Genomic DNA, 23,879 nt, shown 5'->3' on the forward strand with positions numbered 1-23,879 from the left:
TATTCGTCCGTCTTTTGTTTGTCCAGGTTCACGCTGGTAACGAGTAGGATGCGCTGTATTCGTACTGGGTCTTTTTAATGATCAGCGTTGGGGGTGACTGCAATCTCATGTAGCGTGAATTTTGGGAAATTATTCAGTAATTTTATTAATAAGCAATGCTGAAAATCGTTCCTATGGTTATTAGATTACGGCAGCAATGACCTTCATGATCTCTTTTAATGGCGGGTAGGCGTTTGTATCTTGTGATATGGTACATGACCTGACGATGACCGTACTTTAAATTCTATTCTGTTGATTTGCACAATTTCCAACATAAGGAAATGCATAGGACAAATACTGGCATAAGTCCTTCGATCGACTGTAATTTTGTGGATGAGCTTAGCTTGATTATAATATTAAACCTACTTTGTGTATTTAATGGATATTCCAAGTGGACATCAGATTTACCTTCTAGCTCCAAGGTTCAGAGCACTTCGAGTAAAGCTCCTTGAAATTCTCACGGTAATGGAAGACTTGCAACGAATAAACTTCACCTGAGGAGGAACTCTATAGTTCGTGTAATCTGGGAGTTCTCGCTTGCCGCGAATTGACGTGCTGATTTATTTTTTAACTGTGGTATTGGGCTTCGTAACAAAAATGGTTATTCCTGCTTTTCGTATAGTGTTTCGCAATGGGTGATCCGTGTGTTTATGTATTTTGATTTAGGTGTCTGGCAATAAGGGCTTTTTGTTGTACAACTGTTGTTTGTTGTACACCATGCTATATATACCCTATAGCATGTCTTATCTACAGTGGGGGGAAATAAATATTCGTACACTTGAAAAATCGTATTTTAATGTATGTAAGTACACAAACTTAACAGAAAAAGTGATTTAAATTATGTATAGAGACGCATAGTATTCAAAAATACTATCAAAAGAAATTAAATCTCAAAGCAACAAAAAACAATGCAACATGTTCACTTTTCGGGTGAAAAAAGTATTCGTACAAAACAATAAATCCGCATTATTTTAATTTAATACTTGGTTGAATACCCTTTATTCAGCTCAACAGAAGAATCTTAAGGTGGTGTGCCAAGAAGAATGGTATAAAATACCAGTCAGCATCTGCAAATCATTGGTCGAGACGTATAGAAATAGACTGGTATCTGTTGAGCTGAATAAAGGGTATTCAACCAAGTATTAAATTAAAATAATGCGGATTTATTGTCTTGTACGAATACTTATTTCACCCGAAAAGTGAACATGTTGCATTGTTTTTTGTTGCATTGAGATTTAATTTCTTTTGATAGTATTTTTGAATACTATGCGTCTCTATACATAATTTAAATCACTTTTCCTGTTAAGTTTGTGTACTTACATACATTAAAATACAATTTTTCAAGTGTACGAATATTTTTTTCCCCCCACTGTATAAGGACTAATGGTACTCTATAGGCAAGCTAGGATTGAGGTTTTTCAAAGTTCCCAATAAAGCTATGTAGCTCTATATTATTGAGAAGTTTCTCCTTATCACTATCGCGTCCACAATATTGACGGGTAGCATATATAAATAGGAAGCTCTCCCACAATGGTGCGGCTATGCATGGAACGATGGTCAGATAATTAGTGATTGCCTGAGGCATGATAAGGAAGCAAACACAAATCAGAAACCGTGGTGGGTCTCTTTGTGAGGAGATTTCAAGTGACCATATATGGTAACTTGCCCGTGAAAGGGTAAACTGAAGGAAACAGTCATGCGTCATGAATGAATTGAAGGATTGCATCCGCACATTTATAAGGATGCAGCCACAAATTTATACAAGAGCCCACACTAATCTACGTGTATATTGCAACTAACGTATAAGCGTAGGCATTCGCAAGAGTGCCGTTTGTAGAAGAGGCTAATTCTGAACATATACTTATCTTTTTCTGGCGCTCTGATACAAATACCAAACATCACTTCCAATTAAGGAAACTAGTCTAGTGCAGGGTGGATTGTGGCATGGTGCTATATCAAAGTGTTTATTTTTTTTTTTGTCTAGTGAAATTTGAACCGTAACTCTTTCGATAACTTTATCTACCCTACACAACGGTCTTGTCAAGCATTCATTTTATGCTGGCGCTATCAAAAGGAACGTAGAACTAATGCGAATAAACAATAAACAAACAATCAATATCTGGTCTCACGAAAGTCATCATGCAAGCTGTTTTTGTTTGCGTGATTGCATGCAAATCTTACCAACTATCGGGAAATTCATACACAGAAGGATTTTGTCGAGGTGGTGATAGAAAACCGATAATTTCTTATTCCATTTTGCAATGTATATAATTTTGGCTCGCATAAGCGAGCCTCAAACAAATTATTAGAGACTCATTGAGTTGCTCCCCTCCACGGAAATCTTTAGTAAAAGGCGAAAGATTTATGCGTTCTGAAGGGAAGCCAGAGTAAAGCTAGAAAAAAATCAGGATTCCTGAAATGGTAGCATAAGTTTCAGTTTCAGTGGCTGGTGAATCATTTCATGCTAGAATCGAGATCGCCATCAACAGTTTCGACCAAAGATAATTAGAGGTTGTGAAATGCGCTTCCAAACTATAAGCACAGCATTAAAAATTATTTCATTCTCACTTAAGAGAATTGAATACCTAAGATTTTAGCCGCACTACACAATTCTATAAAACACCATCGTAGATTAATTAATTGTCTTGTCACTCTGACGTCAAGTGGTGAGTGACGACGTGCGGCGCTTCTTTCACCACTTCCTAGAATTTGAACAAAAATTCATCCATTACGTATGTCCAATTTCAGCAAAACAAGTTTACGGAAGGTACTCTGCGCGAATTTTGACGATATATGTCAATGTTTCCATAAAATGTAGGGCTGGTTGAACTGAAATTCGTCCATTACGTATGTCTAATTTCAGCAAAACAAGTTTACGAAAGGTACTCTGCACGAATTTCAACAACATATGTCAATGTTTACATAAAACGTTTAGGGATGGTTATCATCCTCATGTGAGAATGTAACAATATATAAATGCAGACAAAGCGTAGCTGTAGGAAATGAGTGTATGCCGTCGTCTCTCTGTACAATGCGCAAGTCTCATAGCCGAGTTTACTGCAAACAAGAATTACAACCATTATTTTTTGGCTCGCATAAGCAAGCCTCAAACAAATTTTCAAAGACTCATTGAGTTGCTCCCCTCCACGGAAATCTTTAGTAAAAGGCGAAAGATTTATGCGTTCTGAAGGGAAGCCAGAGTACTGCTGTCAGCAACTGGTGGACCCCGGCCCAGCACCACTGAGCATGTTGGGAGAAAATCTGTTTTTCAACGGCAACTAGTGTATAAATATTGGTCTTGACGCGACAAGCAGTCGAATAATGTAGGGAGACATATATGTAGAATGTTGAAGACGATTAGGATGGCTAAAACTAATCAGGAATCATAGAAACGCAATAAAATCGGACAATAACCCCAAATGACCCCAAATTTCAGTTTCGCAGGTAATTTTGGCAATATCAATCAATAGTTTACTTGAACCAATAACCCAGAAATTATTAAATACAATAAAAGGCATAAAAAATTGACGTTGAACATTAGTGAAAATATAGTAAAAATTTTCACTAAACTGATGAATTCTTTTAGCACTCAAAAAATTGCGTTACCAAAAATTGCATACAACCTGCACTTAAAAGTAAAATCATTTCCTGTGGTAGCCGATATCAAGGCGCCTTAACAAATTTGTTCACGTGTTCAAATGAAGAAATGAGAGCTAATTTGCAAGAATGTCTAATAACTGGCCATAATATGCAGAACTATTCCAAGCTCCACTCCTTATCTATGAATGCAAGTAAGTTATAGTTTGATTTACAGAGCACGGCTTATTATTGGAGAGTTCCGTACCTTCGGCGGCCTAGCAAGTCCCCGATAATGATTTGCGGTGCAGATGTCGTGCGTTTTAAATCACAACTTTCCAGTATTAGAACATTCAAGGAAAGTTCATCTTTTCTCTTCCGGACGTTTAACATCCATGTTCAAAAGAGGTCCTCCTCAAGTGGTATTTACGTATAACTTTTTTTGATTGATGTCATTCATAAGGGAAAGAAAATGTAAATGGGATTCAAGTGAGATCATATTGGCCAGGGTACCAGATAGCTGCACAGATGATATGTTCACTGACGTTTTTACAAACAACCCTTACGCCTTATAGCCAATTACACTTGAAATCTTGCAAAAATCAAATAACCCTGAATTTAAGATGTTACATACTGGAGATTATTTGGCTCGCAGAAGCGAGCCTCAAACAAATTTTTAAAGACTCATTGAGTTTCTCCCCTCAGTTCCATCGAAGCAAAATTCTACGAGTCTTCCAGAAGCAACCATCCGCGGCAACTTGTCGACCCCGGCCCAGCACCACTGAGCACTTGAGAGAAAATCTGTTTTACGACAGTGACTAGCGTAAATGTCGACCTAGGTTCCAATCAGACAAAGTTGGTCTTATATGATCTAATCAAGAAGGAATACAGGATAATATATGACGCTCTGACGATATACCTAATAGCAAATAATAATCAACTGATCAGCGGCAAACACTAGTCTTTACACCTTAAGCCGGAGCGTGTAAAATCAGATAATGGGATGGAAATTCTTGCAGGTTTGAGTAGAAATAAATTTCCTGTTGCTTTGAAACTACTTTAAATCTCTACGAGAAAAAATATCTAAGTAAGACGAACTTGTATTTCCACCCGGATTCACTGTTAATTATGCAGACCAATATCTGTTGTAGATATCAATAAGTATTTAATGTGGCCATTTTCAAGTACTTTAGAAAAAATTGTCAGACATAGTTATTCTCCGTTTTACAATGACATATCATTTGGTTTATATAAAGCACTGATAATAAAATGTATAAAAAAAATTTTAAAGACCACGTTTTTCATGTGGACTCAAAAGTAGAAAATAATTTTTCGGCAGCTACTGATCTCTGTTTGCTTTCATTCTCTTGGTCATTTGTATTTCAGTTAAAATATTTTACAACATCTAAAACGAAAAACGTGGGGCGCATATGTATTTAATTGTTTGGTGATTACTTGATATGATGAATATGATGGTTCATTGAACATTTGATAAGTGTATTGCTGATATAATTAGAAATAGTGGTTGAATTCAAAATTGAAATTAAGGCATGCCTAAATGAAGATGCGCCCCACGTTTTTCGTTTTAGATGTAAAATATTTTAACTGAAATACAAATGACCAAGAGAATGAAAGCAAACAGAGATCAGTAGCTGCCGAAAAATTATTTTCTACTTTTGAGTCCACATGAAAAACGTGGTCTTTAAAAATTTTTTTATACATTTTATTTTCTACTTTTTAGTTTTTTAAGTATTTTATTTTCTCATTTTTAGTCCGTTGCTACACACGAAACACGTTGTTGCGAGCCAATTTACTTGACTTGATGTACGTATCGATGATACGAAGCGTATCATCGATATACGCAGTCTAAACACGAATATCCTCTCGAGGATGACGTGCATTAAAGGTTCCAACCCTTGCTTGTGAGTTCCTTTAGAGTTTATACGCCTGGAAACGTGCAACAAATTATTGATTATTGTATTGTTATCGGGAGCTGAGCTTCCCTAAAAGTTTCAGAGCGCTAGCTAATGGGAAAGTTGGTGAAATATCGATTGCAAGATTTGATCATCACAGACACGAAAGCGAGCTAAGAAAAACGTGGTAAAAAGTCAAGATAGCTCAACCAAGGGAGGATTTTCCCAGTTTTTGCAGTAAGAAATGCAGTCTAATTTGTCTGGCCAACTTTGCATCCTGTAAACGTGACTGAGGAATTCCATTATTTACACCTCTGAGGAGTTTAACAAACTGACTCTGAAGCGAAGTAATGGTAGTGCAATAAAATCAACATAATGACATAATGCAGACTCAGTTTATTTGGCTTGCTGATGCAAGCCTCAAACAAATTATTAAAGACTCATTGAGTTACTCCCCTCCACGGAAATCTTTAGTAAAAGGCGAAAGATATATGCGTTCTGAAGGGAAGCCAGAGTAACTTGGGCGCCGATATTTTGGAGCCGAGCCTAGTTATACTGAGCACCTGTCTCCTTTTGAACGCGGTCTTAGAAATAGTTAGTTCAATCGAGGCCTATCCCTGCAATTCAGAATGTCATCAGTCCAAATGAATTTTCATTTCCACCAGACTACAATTGTTTAACACCCATGTTAAAAATTTCAAGTTGCATAAGGCTACACTGAAGTATATAACTAACAATTTCCATGTGTACGTTAAAGCAATGCAGAAATTTTTAATCCAATCATTTCCCTTAAAAATAACAGTACGAAATAACGCATCGAATTACAAATTCTCGTGGTATATTCTTTTTCATCGTGGTAGCTTCAATTTTCTTCTTTAAAATTACATTTTCAGTCAGTTTTGCTAGATGCTTCACCTAACATATTCCGGCCTGTAACAAGTCATGCTTGAATTCAATACGAGTTTACAAAACAATCGATTATTTATGATTCGGGTCTTCAACTTGCGGACGTTTGTTGATAATATTTTGTATTTTTATTATTATAACAATCTGCACCATATTATTTTTAATAATGGTGTTCAAACGCTGCACAAGTGAAGAATACTGTATATATACTGCTGATCGAGAGAAGCGACTACTTTAAAAGAATCTTGTCTTCCTCGTCCGCAGATAATTATTGTTCCTGCGATTAGCGGTCGCACATTAATTGACTCCATGATAAAAACACATTATAACCTGGAAAATTAAATAGACTTTTGGCCATGAAAGTTCATGATTACGCGAAGCCAGTGTTTAATTTTCATCATCAAACATCAAAACTTTGCCAAATTATTAATGTTATGGCTTGTTCACACTGGCTCCTGGATACTCGATGCAAACAAAACCTATAGTAATCCAAGTAACAACGACCATTTTGCAACCATGAAACGATACATAAATTAAAATTGACGTTGTGGAGGCTACATCAGGCAGGAATCGACAGAAGCTCAACAAGCAACGTGCTATTCTGGCTAAGAAGCTTTGTCACAAAATTATTGAATACCAAATCCAAATTCATTAGAGCCTAATTATACAGCTTTTAGGAAGCTAGTATTTCTCACAAGTGAAGAATGTCTCGTAATATGAATGTGGTGTTTATTAGTTATCCTCAACACAAGTAACGTTTTCTAGGATGATATTGGTGTAAGTCGCGGAAGAAGAACACAACCGAGGAAATTCAACAATCATTTAAAGTATGGTTCTAACTTCCGACGTATCCCGAATTTGAAAACCATCATCAAACGGAGAGCATGAAGAAATTGTTTATATAAATTATTGCGTCAAACCAATTGCATAATTTGTATAAGAAAGTTTCTGAACGATGAAAATCCTGCAACTGGATTGACGAAATACGAAGAAAGGCTTAAATTTAAAACAACAATTACAGTAAGAGTTACTATTCTCTAGACAACTGAATGAATCGTTTGGACAAGTAATAATGTACATCGTAAAGGATCGGTATCCATCAAGTAATGATATCTTAACACTCTGTCGTAATATTCTACGGTTAGTTTGTATTTGCTTCCATAGGCGATGTTGATGTCATACTATAGCCCATGAGAAATCAGAGTTTAATTAAGGGCTTAGAAGATAGGAACTAACGACGCTTTAATTGTTTCCTTATTTTTCTAAAACTGATTTTAATCCAGTATTAAAATCAACACATTGTAACAACTTGCCCACAAAATTGTGTATGCATCGATAAACACTTCATAATATTTATTTGAATCGCTTCATCAGGTCAAACGTTTGGCAATTAATTCCCTCGGTATAGGCAGCAATTCAGAACACGAGGTCTCGCATAAAATGATCAATAATTCCTAAACCGTGATACAAAACTGATTAAGTGGCATTGGAGGTAACGTTTACAATGGCAGAAAAATTATTACTTAAAACTTTTCACCCGAAATTAATTCTTTTTCATTAATTATTTATATGTAAGATGCAGCGCTTACAACACTCCTCAGTATTCGAAACTAACTTCCATGCTTCAAATGATTCCCTTTTATTAATTAAAAAGTCAATCTTTAAGAAACGTACTCGGCATGTATTTTGAAACGTAATAACTAACATCACAAAATTTCTTTTGGGATGCGTCGGTCGATTAGACGCTGTCAACTGCTGTACCTATAGAACAGAGTTGATTGGCTTGCTTATGCAAACCTCAAGAGCTTCAATAAGATGCAAAAGACTTCAATGCATGGCGCTAGAAATCGCTTCAAAGGTATTTCTAAGGCGCCATTGCACAAAACTGCGCCGAAAACTGAGATCGAGCATTAATTGTAAATATTGACGATTCTTAGAACACACAAATCAAAATGTTATCAAATCAGAAATGGGGTTGGAAAGACTAATAAAGTTTGGCATGCTATCTCCAAATGAAAAATTGCGAATTCACGTGAGTACTAATAATAGTTACGAATTTATATTATGTAGTTGGTGGAGGAGTTTTCCAAAATTATTAATAATAAAAAAAACTAAATATGTCCTCTGGCCCAGTTTTAATATGCACTTTAAAAATCATCAATCGTTACGTGCTAATCCTCCATTTTAAATCGCAATATTCGTTCTTTCTCTAAAGTTCAAGTGAAACTTCAAGACGTCAGTTCAGAGATGGCTCAATCACTGGATGGTCTTCACTTGACACGGCTTTCGCTGCACGAAATTTGTCAAAATTTCTCCTGACAGCTTTGCGTTCTGTACATGCGAATTATCAATTCTCCCGTTTAATGCATGAAATGTTCTTCATAGTTTTATAACTTACACTGATGACCCTATCAACTTTCGTGGCAGTAGTGCGAACAAATAAACTAGAAGACAATTTGGATTACTTTAATTGGCTTGCTGATTCAAGCCTCAAACAAATTTTTAAAGACTCATTGAGTTGCTCCCCTCCACGGAAATCTTTAGTAAAAGGCGAAAGATTTATGCGTTCTGAAGGGAAGCCAGAGATTAGATCTATGAACAAGGCACGAAATGGAAAAGAATCGGCGACAGGCCACATCAGGCCTACACTTCAGAGCCGACATCACTATGTTATGTTATAGTAAGAGTTTCCACAGAAGTGATCAATTCTAGTATAAGCACACAAAAAGCCACTGTAAATGAAATAAAGACATGCAACCCGCAGTAAAGAGGGAGTCATCTCATGCTGCATGCAATCGATATCGCCAACATAAGCTTCTATCACTTTCGAATAGAAATAATGTGATAATAATGGGCAAGTTTAACGCAGACACCCACAGAAAAAAAAAAAAAAACATTCTATACAACAATCCAGATCTATATGCGAGTAAGTTATAATTATATTCACAAACTTCGGCTTGTTCAAGTTTATGCAATTGTTTCATCATCCTGCGGCCGTCGATGACGTGCGGTGCTAACGTTGAGTATTAAATCGCTATTTCTCAGTATTTGTTTCATCTTGTTTCTTCCAGTTTTTTTGAAACCCCCTTTTTTGAGAAAATTTCTCTGCAAAGCAATTGAAACAACGAACAAAGAAGTATTCATATGAATAACGTTTTTAAATTATTCATCTCCTACGCCGTGAAATTTCTACGACGCATTTCATCACAAAAAAAAATAATAAATGCGACCTTGTCTCTTTTTTCGCCAACGTGAACTGACATGTAAGTTTTATAATTATTTTGGCTCGCAGAAGCAAGCCTCAAACAAATTTTTATAGACTCATTAAGTTGCTCCCCTCCACGGAAATCTTTAGTAAAAGGCGAAAGATTTATGCGTTCTGAAGGGAAGCCAGAGTAACTTAGTTTTAAACATTTTGGAGGCCAGGATCGTCATACTGAACATGAGCCGCATTGTCTCTGAGGACTCGCTTAGTTAGTCCGAATAAAGGCGTGCATTCTAATTCCTGTTACCTAATTCAAGAAAAAAATTCAATTCTTAACAATATTCATGTTCATTTTTGGGTTCCTTGATCAGCAATATTGCAGGTGACTGCAAAAAAAGCTTGTCCACCTCAATTGCACACAATTTTCTTTAACCCGTGTAGCGGCATCAAACGATCGATTTTGCGATAGAAACAACTTATTGCCATGAGAATTTAGAAAAAATATATCATTCAGGGTTACGCTGACGATTCACTGTAAGCAAATTTTGGCAAATAAGGAATTTAAAAGTTATGGTTTATTCACTTTTACTCCTTACGTATTGATAATTGACGTTAATAGTAAAGCATCGTAATCTTGATACCAACGATGTGGTTTTTCAATTATGCAATGATCGATATATCAAAAACTATTATAACACAAATATTGAATATCAAGTCCGAGTTCACAACAGCACAACGCTACAACTAAAATGAACACAAATTTTCTCACGCGAAATGAAAACTCAACATCAGACTAACGACATAAATCAGTTATCCTTAACAAATAAATGTTTTCTATGCTGATATTGATGATCGACGAAGAAAAACCTCAACCCATGGTATACAATTATCATTTTAACTTAAATTCAAACTTTGGAAGTAGTTCATCCACATTCTAATCGAGTAATCAAAGAAATTCAATAATATCGTCAAAGGTGATTTCACGAACAATATAGATGGAATCATGGAATACGATTGAAAAAAACTGACAAGAGATCGAATACGACGAATAAAAACGTGATCATAAGTCGTTACTGACTTACTGTCAGTACACTAGGAGGAAATAATAAATGTACAGCCTCAAAAAGTTATTTAATCCGAAGAATTAAGAAAATTTTTCTCAGTTTTAAATTCATCGTTCAAGACTATTATGATTATCTTCACGTTACTGCAGCCATACTTATCACTTGCACAGTTGCACGTTCTAACCTACGAAACAATAGAACCGGAATACAGTAAAAATGTCAAACATTTCGCATTCGTGAAGCAGGATTCAAAATGAGAATGTCCTCATCTAAGGAGACCAAATAATTCCACGCTATATGAATACCGGATATACTACTCAGCGCTGCAGAGGAAAAATTTCTGTCCTGTAGGGTCGAGACTCGAACCAGCGCTCGCACACCCATGCCTAAGTAAACTAAAAATATCAGTAATTTTGATAAAATTGACAGTGAATGGAACTAAAAGGAGTCTCTCTCTGAAAATATATGAAACGCACTTACAGAGGGTACATTTATAAATTACGTAAATTGAATCCTTTCTCAGAGTTGTGACATTAGATTCTATTGAATGCCATAAAGCTGTAATTTAGGTGGGTAATTATTCACTAAAATGTTTTCTAAAATGTTGTAATGTTAAAATCTAAACCTTAAAACAAGTTTATTTACAACAATCGACGGCGAAACGGGTGCGAGCTAAACGCCAAAGCTGTGGCTGAGAAACGAGATATTTATGTAGGACAAAAGCCAAATCTGCTCGAAAGACGCTTAAAAACGAAATTGGCGCGAACGTGAAGTTCTGAAGTCACCATTACGCGAGTACAATTTACAGTACAACAGGTGTGGGTAACGGCCCCAGCCGGGACCAGCGGTTTTGAGAATAGGAGCGATAAATTTCTAATCGTTGATGCATTTACGAATTTTACATTAGACCATTACAATCTAATACAAACTACCGCGCGGAATGCGCCGCATTCTCATATCTTATTTCAGCCAGCCATGAGACACCATAAGAAACCAGACGTGCAGCGATTACGTAGTAGACATTAATATGATTCAAGCAACGAACACATATATCCAATGGTAAGGCCACAGCTAAAATTGGCACCGAAACTAGAACATTCTGTAGTACGGCCGTAATTATCTCTACTATCATACTGACCGTAGGACACTTTTACGAACACAGAGACGAAAATTGAGCCCTAAGGCGACGAAGCGACTACGTCACAACGGCCGTGGTGAACTTGGGCTATTGCCGTTTAAGGCTTATTACAACAATACGGCCGTGGCCTTTTGTGATTGATACTGAGAGGAGTGAGAGAACATCTTTTCAAACTCTTTAATGGATCGCACTACTGGTAAACGTTTACCGGAAAAGAAGGAAAGTTGGGATGAAGATTAGAAATTTAATTTAGAAGCAATTGTTTGAACTGTCAGGTTTAGAATTGAGAGTGAAGTTCAAAATGATGAAGTCTAACTTTGAATCTGGTACAATGTTCATGGTCTATGGCAGTAATTTTTTAAACGTCATGATTAGCACTATTTTTGCCGCTGAAATTTTATAAGTCAACCGTGTTTAATTTTGATGCTCGTGTTCTCGGTTGCCGCGAATTTCCATAAAACCATTATTTTAACGAGTCTCATTAGTCCTCCTCGTTTAGCATAAGCTACCACATTAGGAAAACGATTCATTAAAAGTGTTGCGAAATTTTGTACCAAAAACCATTCAGTTTCAATAACATAAATAACTGCATCATACAACGAATCAGGTCATTTTGCGCCAAAGAACTTCGTTGGTCGCACGGTATTAATCTGTTTCTAGCGCCATTACGTTGGCTTGCTAATGCAAGCCTCAAACAAATATTTAAGGACTCATTCAGTTGCTCCCCTCCACGGAAATCTTTAGTAAAAGGCGAAAGATTTATGCGTTCTGAAGGGAAGCCAGAGTTAAAACTGCCAGCAACTGGTGGACCCCGGCCCAGCACCACTGAGCACTTGAGAGAAAATCAGTATTACGACAGTGACTAGCGTATACGTCGACCTAGGTTCCATTCGGACAAAGTCGGTCTAATATGATCTAATGAAGAGGGAATACAGGATAATATATGATGCTCTGATGGTATACCTAATAGCAAATAATTATTAACAGATCAGCGGCAAACAACAGTCTTTACTTTTTTAGCCATCGATCGCTCGGATTCCAGAAAACAAAAAATCCGGATCGTGTAAGATCAGGGATGGAAATATAATGGGATGGAAATTCTGGTATGTTTTAGTTGAAATAAATTTCCTGTTGCTTTGAAACAACTTCAAATGTCTACAAGAAAAAATTTTCAAGTAAGACGAACTTGTTTGAAATCACATGTGAATTTTGCATACCAAAAGCATCTGTTGTAGATATCAATAAATATTTCATGTGGCCATTTTCAAGTACCTTAGAAAATGGACGGACATACTTATCCCCCGTATTACATTGCCATATCATTTAGTTTATCTACTGCTTTGATAAAAAGTCAAGATAGCTCAACCACGGGAGGGTTTTACCAGATCTCGCAGGAAGAAATGTAGTCAAATTTGTCTTGTCAGCTTTGCATCCTGTAAACGTGACTGAAGAATTCCATTATTTATAGCGAACTCTGAGGTGTTTAACAAATTCACTCGGAAGCTGAATGGTAGTGAGATCAAAGCAAACTTGTGACATAATTTAAATTGAGTTCATTTTGGCTTGCTAACGCAAGCCTCAAACAAATTTTTAAAGACTCATTGAGTTGCTCCCCTCCACGGAAATCTTTAGTAAAAGGCGAAAGATTTATGCGTTCTGAAGGGAAGCCAGAGTAAAACTGCCAGCAACTTGTGGACCGTGGCCCAGCAACACTGAGCAGGTTGGGAGAAAATCGACATCACAACGGTGACTAGCGTAAATGTCGAAGCTAGGAGTAAAAGCCAAACATACTAAGGAGAAGTAGTGATCTGATATATGAAGAAAGGATGCAGGATGGTAAACAAAGTTCTGATGCTTTCACCGTATAAGTGGCAAAAAAAAAGTCCATCAGTGGCAAGCAGCTTAGGTATGACATTGGACTAGTCTTTTTAGTTTATACATCAATTTCACGATTCAAAGAAAACCAACATTTATTTAGATGCCATCAAAACAGAATATAGGGATTGACAGCCTTGTTCGTTCTCTCTAAACAGAAACCCAGAATAGATCTTTCAAAACAACTGGTACTCGACAAATTGGCCAGAAATAGTTGCAAACGAAATAAACATACAAATTCACATATAATTGTTTATAACAAGTATATAATAGGTTAGGTATAGTCGTGCTTCGTACGATTTCAAAACTATTAGGAAAAATTACATAAGCCTCGGTTTAGAATTTTCTATATTTACCTTAAATTTTTTTAGTCATTACATTCTACTTCAATATTTTTAAGGATTATTTTTCTTAAGCTCCAAGTACAGTTCGATGCTTCAGTTCCGCAAATGCTCGAGCACTGAAGATCATTTGTTTTCAGTTTTTGCTGCACGAAGTTTGGTCTAACTTATCGCAACAGCTGTGCGTGCATCCCATAATTCTATCTTAAGAATTCTACAATGTCAAGCTTAAAATTATGAGCTTTAATTAAGAATCGTCGCGTCAAGCTGCAATTAACGAGATGCGATCAAATAAGCTGTATAACAAAATACGGACTAGTTTTCCTGGGCTTGCCTAAATGCCGTTATCACCCTGCTGCGGAACTTACGTGCTTTTAAAAATACTGATCATTTTCGGTACGAAAATTATTCCCCATTTGCATTTCATCTTGTTCCTTCCGGCACGTTGAAGAAACATTTTTGAGGAATGTGATCCGCAGTCCGCAGATTTTTTAATACAGAGAAATTAATATTCATTAATAAAATTTTTGAATGCTTATCATTCCACCCCTCTAAACCATCGGTACGGCGAACGTCAAGTCAACATCATTACTGTGTACCGTAAATGTTATGAAATGACGTCTAAAACCTCAAGTTTTTTATTCTGCTTTAAATTTTATTGGCTTGCTAATGCAAGCCTCAAACAAATTATTAAAGACTCATTGAGTTGCTCCCCTCCACGGAAATCTTTAGTAAAAGGCGAAAGATTTATGCGTTCTGAAGGGAAGCCAGAGCTAATTCGGTTGAACAGTTTGGAGACCGGGGTAGTCATACTGAACACCAGTCAAATTTGAGGTGGGTCTAACATATTTGATTCATCAAAGTCATGCGTCGCAACTCAATGTTTACCAGTCGAAATGAAATTTCAATTTCCATTAGAATCAACTGGGTGGCATTCATACTGCCAATTCCAATTGGTAACGGGCTGCAGAAAAGTATATATGTGACCAAATTTATACTTGTAAGTTAAAGCAATCCTGGGATTAGTAATCCATACGAATATCATCAAAATAATCATGTCAGAACGCATCGACCTCCATGTTCCGACAGTATTCGTCCAGTACCAGTATTTTCTTCTTTCGCGAGAAGCATTGATTCACTTCTTGAAATAACACTTCGGTGAAGCACCATCTATTATTTAGGCAACCGGCATTTGCTAGTCATCGCCGTCTTTCCACAGTTCACATATAATTTTTCATACAAATAGCGGCCGCACAAAGACAGATTTATAAAAAAAACACGTAATCACTTGGGAAATTTCAATAAAATTCATCACACAAGTAGAGGATGACGCTTCACCGTATTGACCGTAAGCCCGTGCCCGTCGAACATCAACCAAAGTACGAACGATGATGTGCTGGGCCTGCTGGCGAGAGTAGGCAGGGAGTCAGGACCTATACAAGTTCAATATTATCTTGCAAATCTGGATAAGAGCCTTGATAACAGAAGAGCCTTCACATCCAATCCGAATATTCGAAATTCACAAAATCACAGCCATCAGGAACCGAGCATTACTTATAAGTAGAGAAAGCGGTCGTTTCATCACGTAAACGTCGGGTTCATTAGTCATCCTGAACGTTTTCAATGAACGTTTTCTATGCTAATGTTGAGAAATCTTTGAAGAAAACAACTACCGAGCACATACAATTACAATAAATCACTCAGGAATTTGCTCGAACTTACAATGTGTACAGTCCAGAAATTAGAAAATTTTCATAAAAAAGTGAACTAGAAAACGAAGAAAACTATTCCTCGAAATCAACTAATTAGACATAATTAATAAAATTGTCTGAGATTCTGAGAAGGTTTCTCAACAATGAAAATGCTGATAGTGATACTCGATTGACGATAAGTGATAAAAAATATTAAAATTAGCACAAATGCGTTTTATAAACGTGACCCTTAAAATAATTCGTTTCGGTAGCAATTGACGGCATTAGAGGAATTAGTTGAGATTTTTCAAGTTTAAAGGCATCACAAATTAGATCTAGCACAATTAGCTGCTAAATATCACTTAGAAGATCTAAAACACATACCAGATAACAATAGAGTTGAAATACGGTTGAAATTGTAATTCATTTCAGCATTGTCTCATTCGTGAATCAAGGATCAAAATGGATATTTATGCCAGCCAGTCAGGTCATTTACTTCACCAAAGAGGGTCTGGCGGATTGAGCGCTGAAAACGAAAAATGCTAGTCCGGCCGAGACTCGAACCATGGCACGCACACCAGCGCGGCACTTACCGAGGATGCACCATGCGAGAGACCCTCCATTACGAAAGATTATTTTCTGACTTCAATAAAAATCAGTGAATGCACGCTAATAGGAATTAGAATCTCATCGCTTTCCACAACTAAGCATTCAACGAAAATTTCTTAACCTTCTCTGAAATTTTATAAAACGCAACTTAAACGAGTTATAAACGAGTATATAAACAACCGACAACGGAGGTACGACGTACGAGTATATTAATGAACGCGTAAAGCAGTAAATTCAATTGAATGCCAACTCTATTGTTGAGATGGTCAAGAATTCAGGTTGAAAGTTCTTTAGCAGGAATGTTCGGACTCTTAGAACTAGTTTATTTACATCGATCGACGGCGAAATCAGAAAATTCCGAAGATGTTGCTAAAATAAATTCTCACCGCCAAATATTACAATAAAGTAAATGAGAAGTTTAAATTTTTTTACCCCACTCGCTACTTGCGTCGTGATTTAAACATTAGAATTTACAAAAATAATCTTGATTTAAAATAAAGTAAATGAGAAGTTTGAATTTTTTACCCACGCTAGCTACTTGCGTCGTGATTTAAACAATATAATTTCCTAAAATAATCTTGATAGCGACGACGTTGTTCAATTACCATACCATGATACAAATATCAAGGACGATGTTGGGGAGGCTAGAGTGACCAGAGAACGACAGAAGATTTACAGATAACCTGCTAATCTGGGCTAGAAAAAAATGAATATCTAGTACGACATCACAAGAACCGGCAGAACGCAGCCATTTAGAATGCAGCATTACTCGCGTCAGTCGCGTGTAAGGAGAACGTCAAATGAAAGACCTATTTATCAGTCACCCTCAACACGAGTAACGTTTTCTGCGCTTGTTGATACAAAGAGAAAACATTTACCGAAGATATACAAAATTAATTAAAATTTTTATTCAGACTTATGAAGCAGTTTACAAGTGGGGACAAATCGACAGTAGAACGACAAATATTATTTTCAAAAGTCAACGAATAAAGCAAATTATAAAAATTATCCAAGTGAATATATGTTCATTAAAGATGCAAATGCATTTTGGGACCTTCAGTGACGAAAAATAATCTGTTTTGTTAAATACGCCAAGCCTTAAAAAATTCATTACTTCCGTTGAAAATTGATTTCTTTTCAGGAATTGAGTAAGATTTCACTTACTTCGGAATGAATCATAAATTAGGTCAACCACAATTAGCTTCAGAGTACCACATTATTCGGAAGCATTAGCTAACCTACGGAAATATGAAGAAACTGAAATACGATAGAAATTGTACTCCCCTGTATGATAAATTGCACGACAGAAATTATACCCATTCACAAAGCACGAATCAATATGAAAATATATGATAAGTCAGATCTTTCATTACACACAATTGGGATGACGGATGCTACTCAGCGCTGTAGTTGAAAAGAGCCAGTCCTGCCGAGACTCGAACCAGCGAACGCTCGCGCGCGTGGCACCCAATAAGGATCAACCAACTTATGTCACTACATATAACATAACCCGTTAATTAGACACAAAGTGAAGCAAAACTCGATTATCACACCGTAAATAAAATTGAATATTAACTCTGAAAATGTAAAAGGTTGAGGTTCCTCTGTACATGCGAGGCTGTTACGAACCACCCACTCACGGGCGCGATCCCATTACTGCTCAACACGGGTGCTTTTGGCTGCTGGGTTACCCCCCTGGCCCGTTACACACCTCCTTAGACAACCTGGTAACCCATGGCTACCCACGGGTTCCCATATTGATGCCGAGCTTAATGCGGACACCCACTCAACATGGGAAGACCCGCAACAGAACTCCCCACTGCAAGCCGTTCCTCAACCAAGCCTCCAGGAAGCTGGATTACAGGACCCCGCCACGAGTCCCGGCGACAGCAAGCGCTGCGAATGAGGACCTAATGAAAAAAATTCCATGTGGTGGCCGCGATGCATTCATTGACGGGATGGCGATCCGACACGTCTCATATCGTATTACCATTTCTGACTTGAAATTTATTGTTGGCTCGAAAACCTCAACTACATCGATAACCTCTGATTAGAATTGGGAGTAAGTTCGCTTAAATTGCGTCTTCTCAGCGACTCTGTATGTCTTCTAAGGGGAGAATGGAAGAACAATATGTAGCTTCATCTGCAATAGTCCAAATGTAATTCTGATTGTTCCGATCGATTTGAAAATCAATGTGATTATGGCGTTATTATTATCGCGAAACAAATTAACAGAGTTGTAAAATGCTTCAATGACGGTTATAGAAATTCACATTCAAACAAAAAACGAAAATCCCTAGCAAATAGAGAAGTGTGGGGGATGGCCGGAACATAATTTCTATGTGCTGTCCCCGCCGAATATAGCTTATCTCTTTGTATGGCGTTTAATGATCGAAAAATGTAAATCATTTGAAACAGTGCGGCATCAGCATGAAAAAAATACCCTGATATTTTTGCTATGATGGTTTCAAACACTCGAATTAGATATTCCTTTGCAGCGAAACAGAATCAAACGAAAAAATATAAATTTTGCATGCGTCCGCCATGGAAAAAGCAAACATAAATTCTGATAATGGTGTTATTGCCAAAATGATGTGAGGAGAAAATTCGGCTGCCGCTGAATGAGAAAATTCGTCTACTGCAGATTGAATTGAGCGAATTTAATGGTTCTCAGCGTTTTTTATTGAACTCAGCGTCACGCAGAGAAGTCAAGCAACCGCCGTATTTTTATCGATTATCACTTCAAGATGAGAATCAATAATAGTATTGAGACGAAACAGGAATTAATGGTAGCAATAAGAGGACGAACATGTGTGTATCGAGCGAGTGTCGCGAGTAGCAACAGAGAATGCTGAGAATATTATTCAAGATATTAACGATGAGTTACATAGCAAATACCTTATTACACGCTAGCAGAACAGCGTGAGTGCAAGGAAAGTTTCCCAAACTTTCCTTTTCTCTTGAGATTCGTGAACGCACAAATTAATGCCGAGCACACCGAAGACAACACTACTGCGTCGAACAGTCGCAGGCCCTCAGTCTGCGCGGTAGCCATTAGTTGCCTGAAGCTACCGAATAATTAACGTTGGTCTTCTTCCTGGACGTGGCACATTACGCAACAAGTGCGCACAGCTTAACGTCGTTAGCAAGTAATATGGGAACACAGAGAGATGCGCGTACGACTTCACACTTGTCAGTTGGACGGCAGGACGCGAGGTAGAGACGGAACCGCTTGCTGAGACACCGCGTGTCGGCCACATTCGAAAACGACCTTCTATATCGAGAACAGTTCGGCCCACGAGGCTCCCAGTGCCATCGTCCGCTTACGTAAATGCCCAATTCAAATTATTGTTATATTAAATTTGAAGAGAAAATAATATTTCCGACGCTTACATAGCTACATTCCTCACCTAGTAGCTTTGTTTGAAATTTTTCAACACACTAGTCGGTGAAATTTTTAAACATGTGAAACAGATGCGAATGGTTTACAATAAAAAATGTTTTGGCAATGCAAATTTGCGCAACGATTTCTAAGCGAGTTTGAATTTAATGCAATATAATTGCATCGGCAAAAAAACACGGGCATTGCGCTTCATATCACAAAACTTGCTAGCTCTGCCGGTGAATTCATTGTAAACAGAAACCGGGTGCAAATAGCTTCTCGTCAAAAAATTCGGCAGTTAAAAAATGGTCCAAGTTCACTTCTAGAGAAAATCGTATACACTAGACATCTTCACACAGCAAGATTTGACAAAACGTAAGTAGAATCACAAATGTTAGTTAAGTCGTAAAGCAGCCCCAAATCCTCATTATTTGAAGTTAAAAATAAAATGCATTAGCGTATTCCTAAAGTGAATAGATGGAATTTGGCAACGAATTATACAAATGACACTAGCAAAACAGAGCTGTACATAAGAAGATAGTGTAAAGCTAAGTAATTTATCCAATGAACCAATGGTTAATGGTCAGAAAAATTTATAAATAAATCAGATTATTTTACCATAGGATGTTCTCGTAGACAAGCAATTGGTTAATGTTTATATCATACAGCAGACAAATGAGCCTTTTAACACGGTTTCGTGTCACCGTTAAGCGTTCAGATACTAAATCTTCCTATATGGTTCAGATCAAAGCCCGAAAGTGACGGTGTTGTCTCAGTTTGTTACCACCTTTTAAAAATTGGATCATCAGTACATGATCTAATAATAATCTAGTAATCAAAATCATGAATTTATGCGTCGATCAAACGAAAGTATTCTTTCGGGATACTTCAGCAGCAATAAATGCCTAGAGTAGAGCTTTGATCTGAATGGACCGTGGTCTGTACCGTCCTTGGTGTACTTTGAATCAAAACAGACCACAAATATTGGTTGGTGTTTCAGAAAGAAAAATCGCGTTTATTCATTTTTAATCGTTGAAAAATAATTCTGGAAATCCAAGCTTTCTCAGAATACACTTGAACATGGAATAATTAATCACGAATTAATTCTTGCAAAATATGAACAATAGTTGGCATTTTAAAGTAAGAAGAGGATTTCTTTGCAACTGTGGTTTGGAATAGACGAGAGTGTAGTTCACGGTATAAAACATAACTATCGCATGTACTTTACTGATTAGTAAAATACTGTATATAAAGAACAATAATATCGATCATGTTTCACGTTGCTTAACTGGCAGATGCAGTGGCCGATTTAATTTCAAATGAGGAAATTAACGAATTTTTTTCTCATCGGTTTTTAGAGTAGTAACTAACATGATGTTAAAGGCACTTCCTAAATTCAATGAGAAACTACCATACACTCATTGCTAATTATTATTTCATTAAGTTCTCTCCGATGAGAGGGTGCATCATATTTATTTATGTTTACGAATACGGCAAGCGTAAGAATTAACAAGTAAAAAGATTTCAAGCTCGCAACAGACAAGTTGAAATGTAGTTTTTCATCAATGTGGCCACATTACTCAAAAAATATAACTCAGTACTCACTGCAGTGAGTGACAGAGAGCGCATTTTCTCGTCGACGAAAACGTGAAGTCACGGACGGACAGACAGACGGACGGACAGACGGGCATGGCGAGCACAATAGTGCATTTTTTTCAGAAATGAGAAAATGCGCTAAAAATTGTATTGGCCACCTCATTAAGAATTTATCTAGCGTGCGTAGCTAGTTTCCTTGGCATTTCCAGGAAGTAACTCGTCTTCAACAAAAGCGAACCACTTGAGTTCACTATACGCTTTTGACTATGTCCAGCAAAGACTACGGTTTCGAATTGCAGATGAAGTGAGGATTACTTTCACTTTACCGCACTCGCGGCAGAATCTGCCAAGAGGACTAAGTTCATTTAAACATGAACTTATGCCACATAAGTTCATGTTTGACATAACATAATAAATGCCTCCATAACATCATAAATGCCACAGAGTATAGAAAGAGACGACCGAGGCAGGATGGATTCGATATCACCGCATTCAGAGTACGCTATCAATCAACGTGACTTGCAGTAAAATATTCAAGACTGACAACCAACCATACGCCACGATAGAAAGTTAGCGGAATACGGGCAGAAGCGCATGACAGATATAGGGGAAAGTTTCAATAGATTATCCTGTGCGTACCCTTTCAATTCCCGTGTTGAGGAAGAGGTCGTTAATTCTGGGTTTGTTGGCGTAGGCATGATTAGTCGACGCTGTCATGGTCGCTAACTGCTCGGTGAGGGCAGAACGTCCAACAGCTGACGAGGGAAAGGAAATATGCTTCGTCCCTGGAGCGTGACTGAAATGCTTGGGCAGCTTTCGCTAACTATTACCGTTTGCATTCCGATAATTAGTGATAGTAGGAAGTGTCGAGCAATTCAAGGAAGGAGAACGGCACTCGTGAACCAGAGTGCAAATCCAAACCAAGTTAAATTAGTCGATAATATAATAAAACGACTCAACGTTTAATAGCATTGAAGATTTTTTTTACTCCACCTAACAGGGTGGTGATTTTAGCAGATGTTTCTATGCATTTAAGGACCAGAGCATGCTTTTTATTAATTTTTTTAATAAGCCGAAAAAAATTTCTTGCTGGTGTTGGGAGGTGGAAAAGCAGGTTACCAAATGACATTTTACTAGAATATGACGTCAAAACCGAACAGATGAATCGACATTAAAAGACTGCGTCACCAGAATTTACTATCAAAACCATATGAACAGCAGTTATAGGACAGATGCAAGAGTCCTCAATTCAATTGTGCAGAATAACAGCTGCACAACAGTAACATACCAAATAAAACTCCTGATTTACTACATAAACAAGAAAATTAAGAATTTAATCATGAAAACTAACCCAAGTAAAAAGTCGAGACCACTGATGAAACCAATGTTGTTTATAAATTATCCTGCACGAAAGAAGGTCGTAGACTTCTCCAAACTGTAAATTGCATCGGTTTAAACAGCACGACCCTGAGCCACAGACTCGCATGCTATCTACAAACTGGAGGACCAAAGAACCATTTGCAGGAAGCTCACAAGAAGATCACCAGCGCGACGTTGGAGGCCTGCACCAGCATCATCATGTGGTGCCTCGATACTATAACAAGACGCAATAGCAGAGGCTCTCACAATCAAGGATTGTCAATTATCAAACCACCGGATTTGTCAGGACGTTGAAGTTGTTCTCGGCATAATTTTAAGTTCTGATTTCGAACCGTCTCTACGATACCTTGTGTATGTACTTATATCATTTCCAATTTCAAGTGTTGTAAAACTCTTTCCCTCCTTGAGAATGAATATTAAATATTCGAAACGTCGTATTCTAGTAAAACGTCATTTGCTAACCTGATTTTCGATCTCACAACACTAGCAAGAAATATTGTTCGGCTTATTGAAAGAAACAATAAGAAAATTGTTAATGAAAAGCATAATCTGGTCTTCAATCAAACCTGCATACACAGAACTTCTGCCTAACTACACTAATATACGATTGCCATATATATATGGTACTGCTCATATAATTCAAGGCTTGAGCAACGTTGAAAATTTCAGGCAATAATATTTATTGTAGAAGAGTTTACCGTAGCGTGCCAACACCTCCAGTCATGTGCAGTTAGCAAAACATATTCAATGATAATGTAGCAGCTACTGCAGGTCACGTCATTAACGTTTATAGTAGAACTATGTGTAATCATTCAACACTAACTTTATTAAATGTAGGCAGGGAGTCTAAAATGTTCTCTACGCTAATGAATTATCTTTTGCAGGTGGTGCCGCCGCCGCCGCGACGCTCATGATGAGGCCTGGGCAGCTAGTGCTGGTATTGGCGGCAGCAGCGGCCGCTCAACAACTAAGCGCGCTGTCTCCCAAAAGCATCGCCATCAACAACCCAGGAGAGCTGGGACTAGTATCCCCACAAAAACCATTGCCCAAAACCCCGACTCCCACTTCCAGCAATGCAGCGCTCGTCCCCATACAACCGCTCGTCTATGATCACTTTATGGCTTACCTAAACCCCCATCAACCTGCTACATCGTACCTACATTA

General features: G+C 37.5%; 1 protein-coding gene and 8 non-coding genes across 9 annotated transcripts in view; all 9 read right to left on the bottom strand.

Moving 5' to 3' along the window:
• Positions 1-23,879, bottom strand: part of LOC108672170 — a 79,872-nt gene that overhangs the window by 49,616 nt on the left and 6,377 nt on the right. The gene's annotated exons all lie outside the window — the stretch shown is intronic.
• LOC125177566 lies at positions 2,315-2,430 on the bottom strand. Its single transcript, XR_007156567.1, has one exon. It is a non-coding gene; the product is annotated as a U5 spliceosomal RNA (small nuclear RNA).
• LOC125177561 lies at positions 3,128-3,243 on the bottom strand. The gene has a single exon (XR_007156563.1). It is a non-coding gene; the product is annotated as a U5 spliceosomal RNA (small nuclear RNA).
• Positions 5,930-6,046, bottom strand: LOC125177563. Its single transcript, XR_007156565.1, has one exon. It is a non-coding gene; the product is annotated as a U5 spliceosomal RNA (small nuclear RNA).
• On the bottom strand, positions 8,906-9,022 carry LOC125177562. Its single transcript, XR_007156564.1, has one exon. It is a non-coding gene; the product is annotated as a U5 spliceosomal RNA (small nuclear RNA).
• Positions 9,718-9,833, bottom strand: LOC125177570. Its single transcript, XR_007156571.1, has one exon. It is a non-coding gene; the product is annotated as a U5 spliceosomal RNA (small nuclear RNA).
• LOC125177557 lies at positions 12,514-12,629 on the bottom strand. Its single transcript, XR_007156559.1, has one exon. It is a non-coding gene; the product is annotated as a U5 spliceosomal RNA (small nuclear RNA).
• On the bottom strand, positions 13,401-13,517 carry LOC125177569. Its single transcript, XR_007156570.1, has one exon. It is a non-coding gene; the product is annotated as a U5 spliceosomal RNA (small nuclear RNA).
• On the bottom strand, positions 14,718-14,833 carry LOC125177560. The gene has a single exon (XR_007156562.1). It is a non-coding gene; the product is annotated as a U5 spliceosomal RNA (small nuclear RNA).

The sequence above is a fragment of the Hyalella azteca genome, unplaced genomic scaffold (genome assembly GCF_000764305.2).
Source record: "Hyalella azteca isolate HAZT.00-mixed unplaced genomic scaffold, Hazt_2.0.2 contig3150, whole genome shotgun sequence".
Lineage (NCBI taxonomy): Eukaryota > Metazoa > Arthropoda > Malacostraca > Amphipoda > Hyalellidae > Hyalella > Hyalella azteca.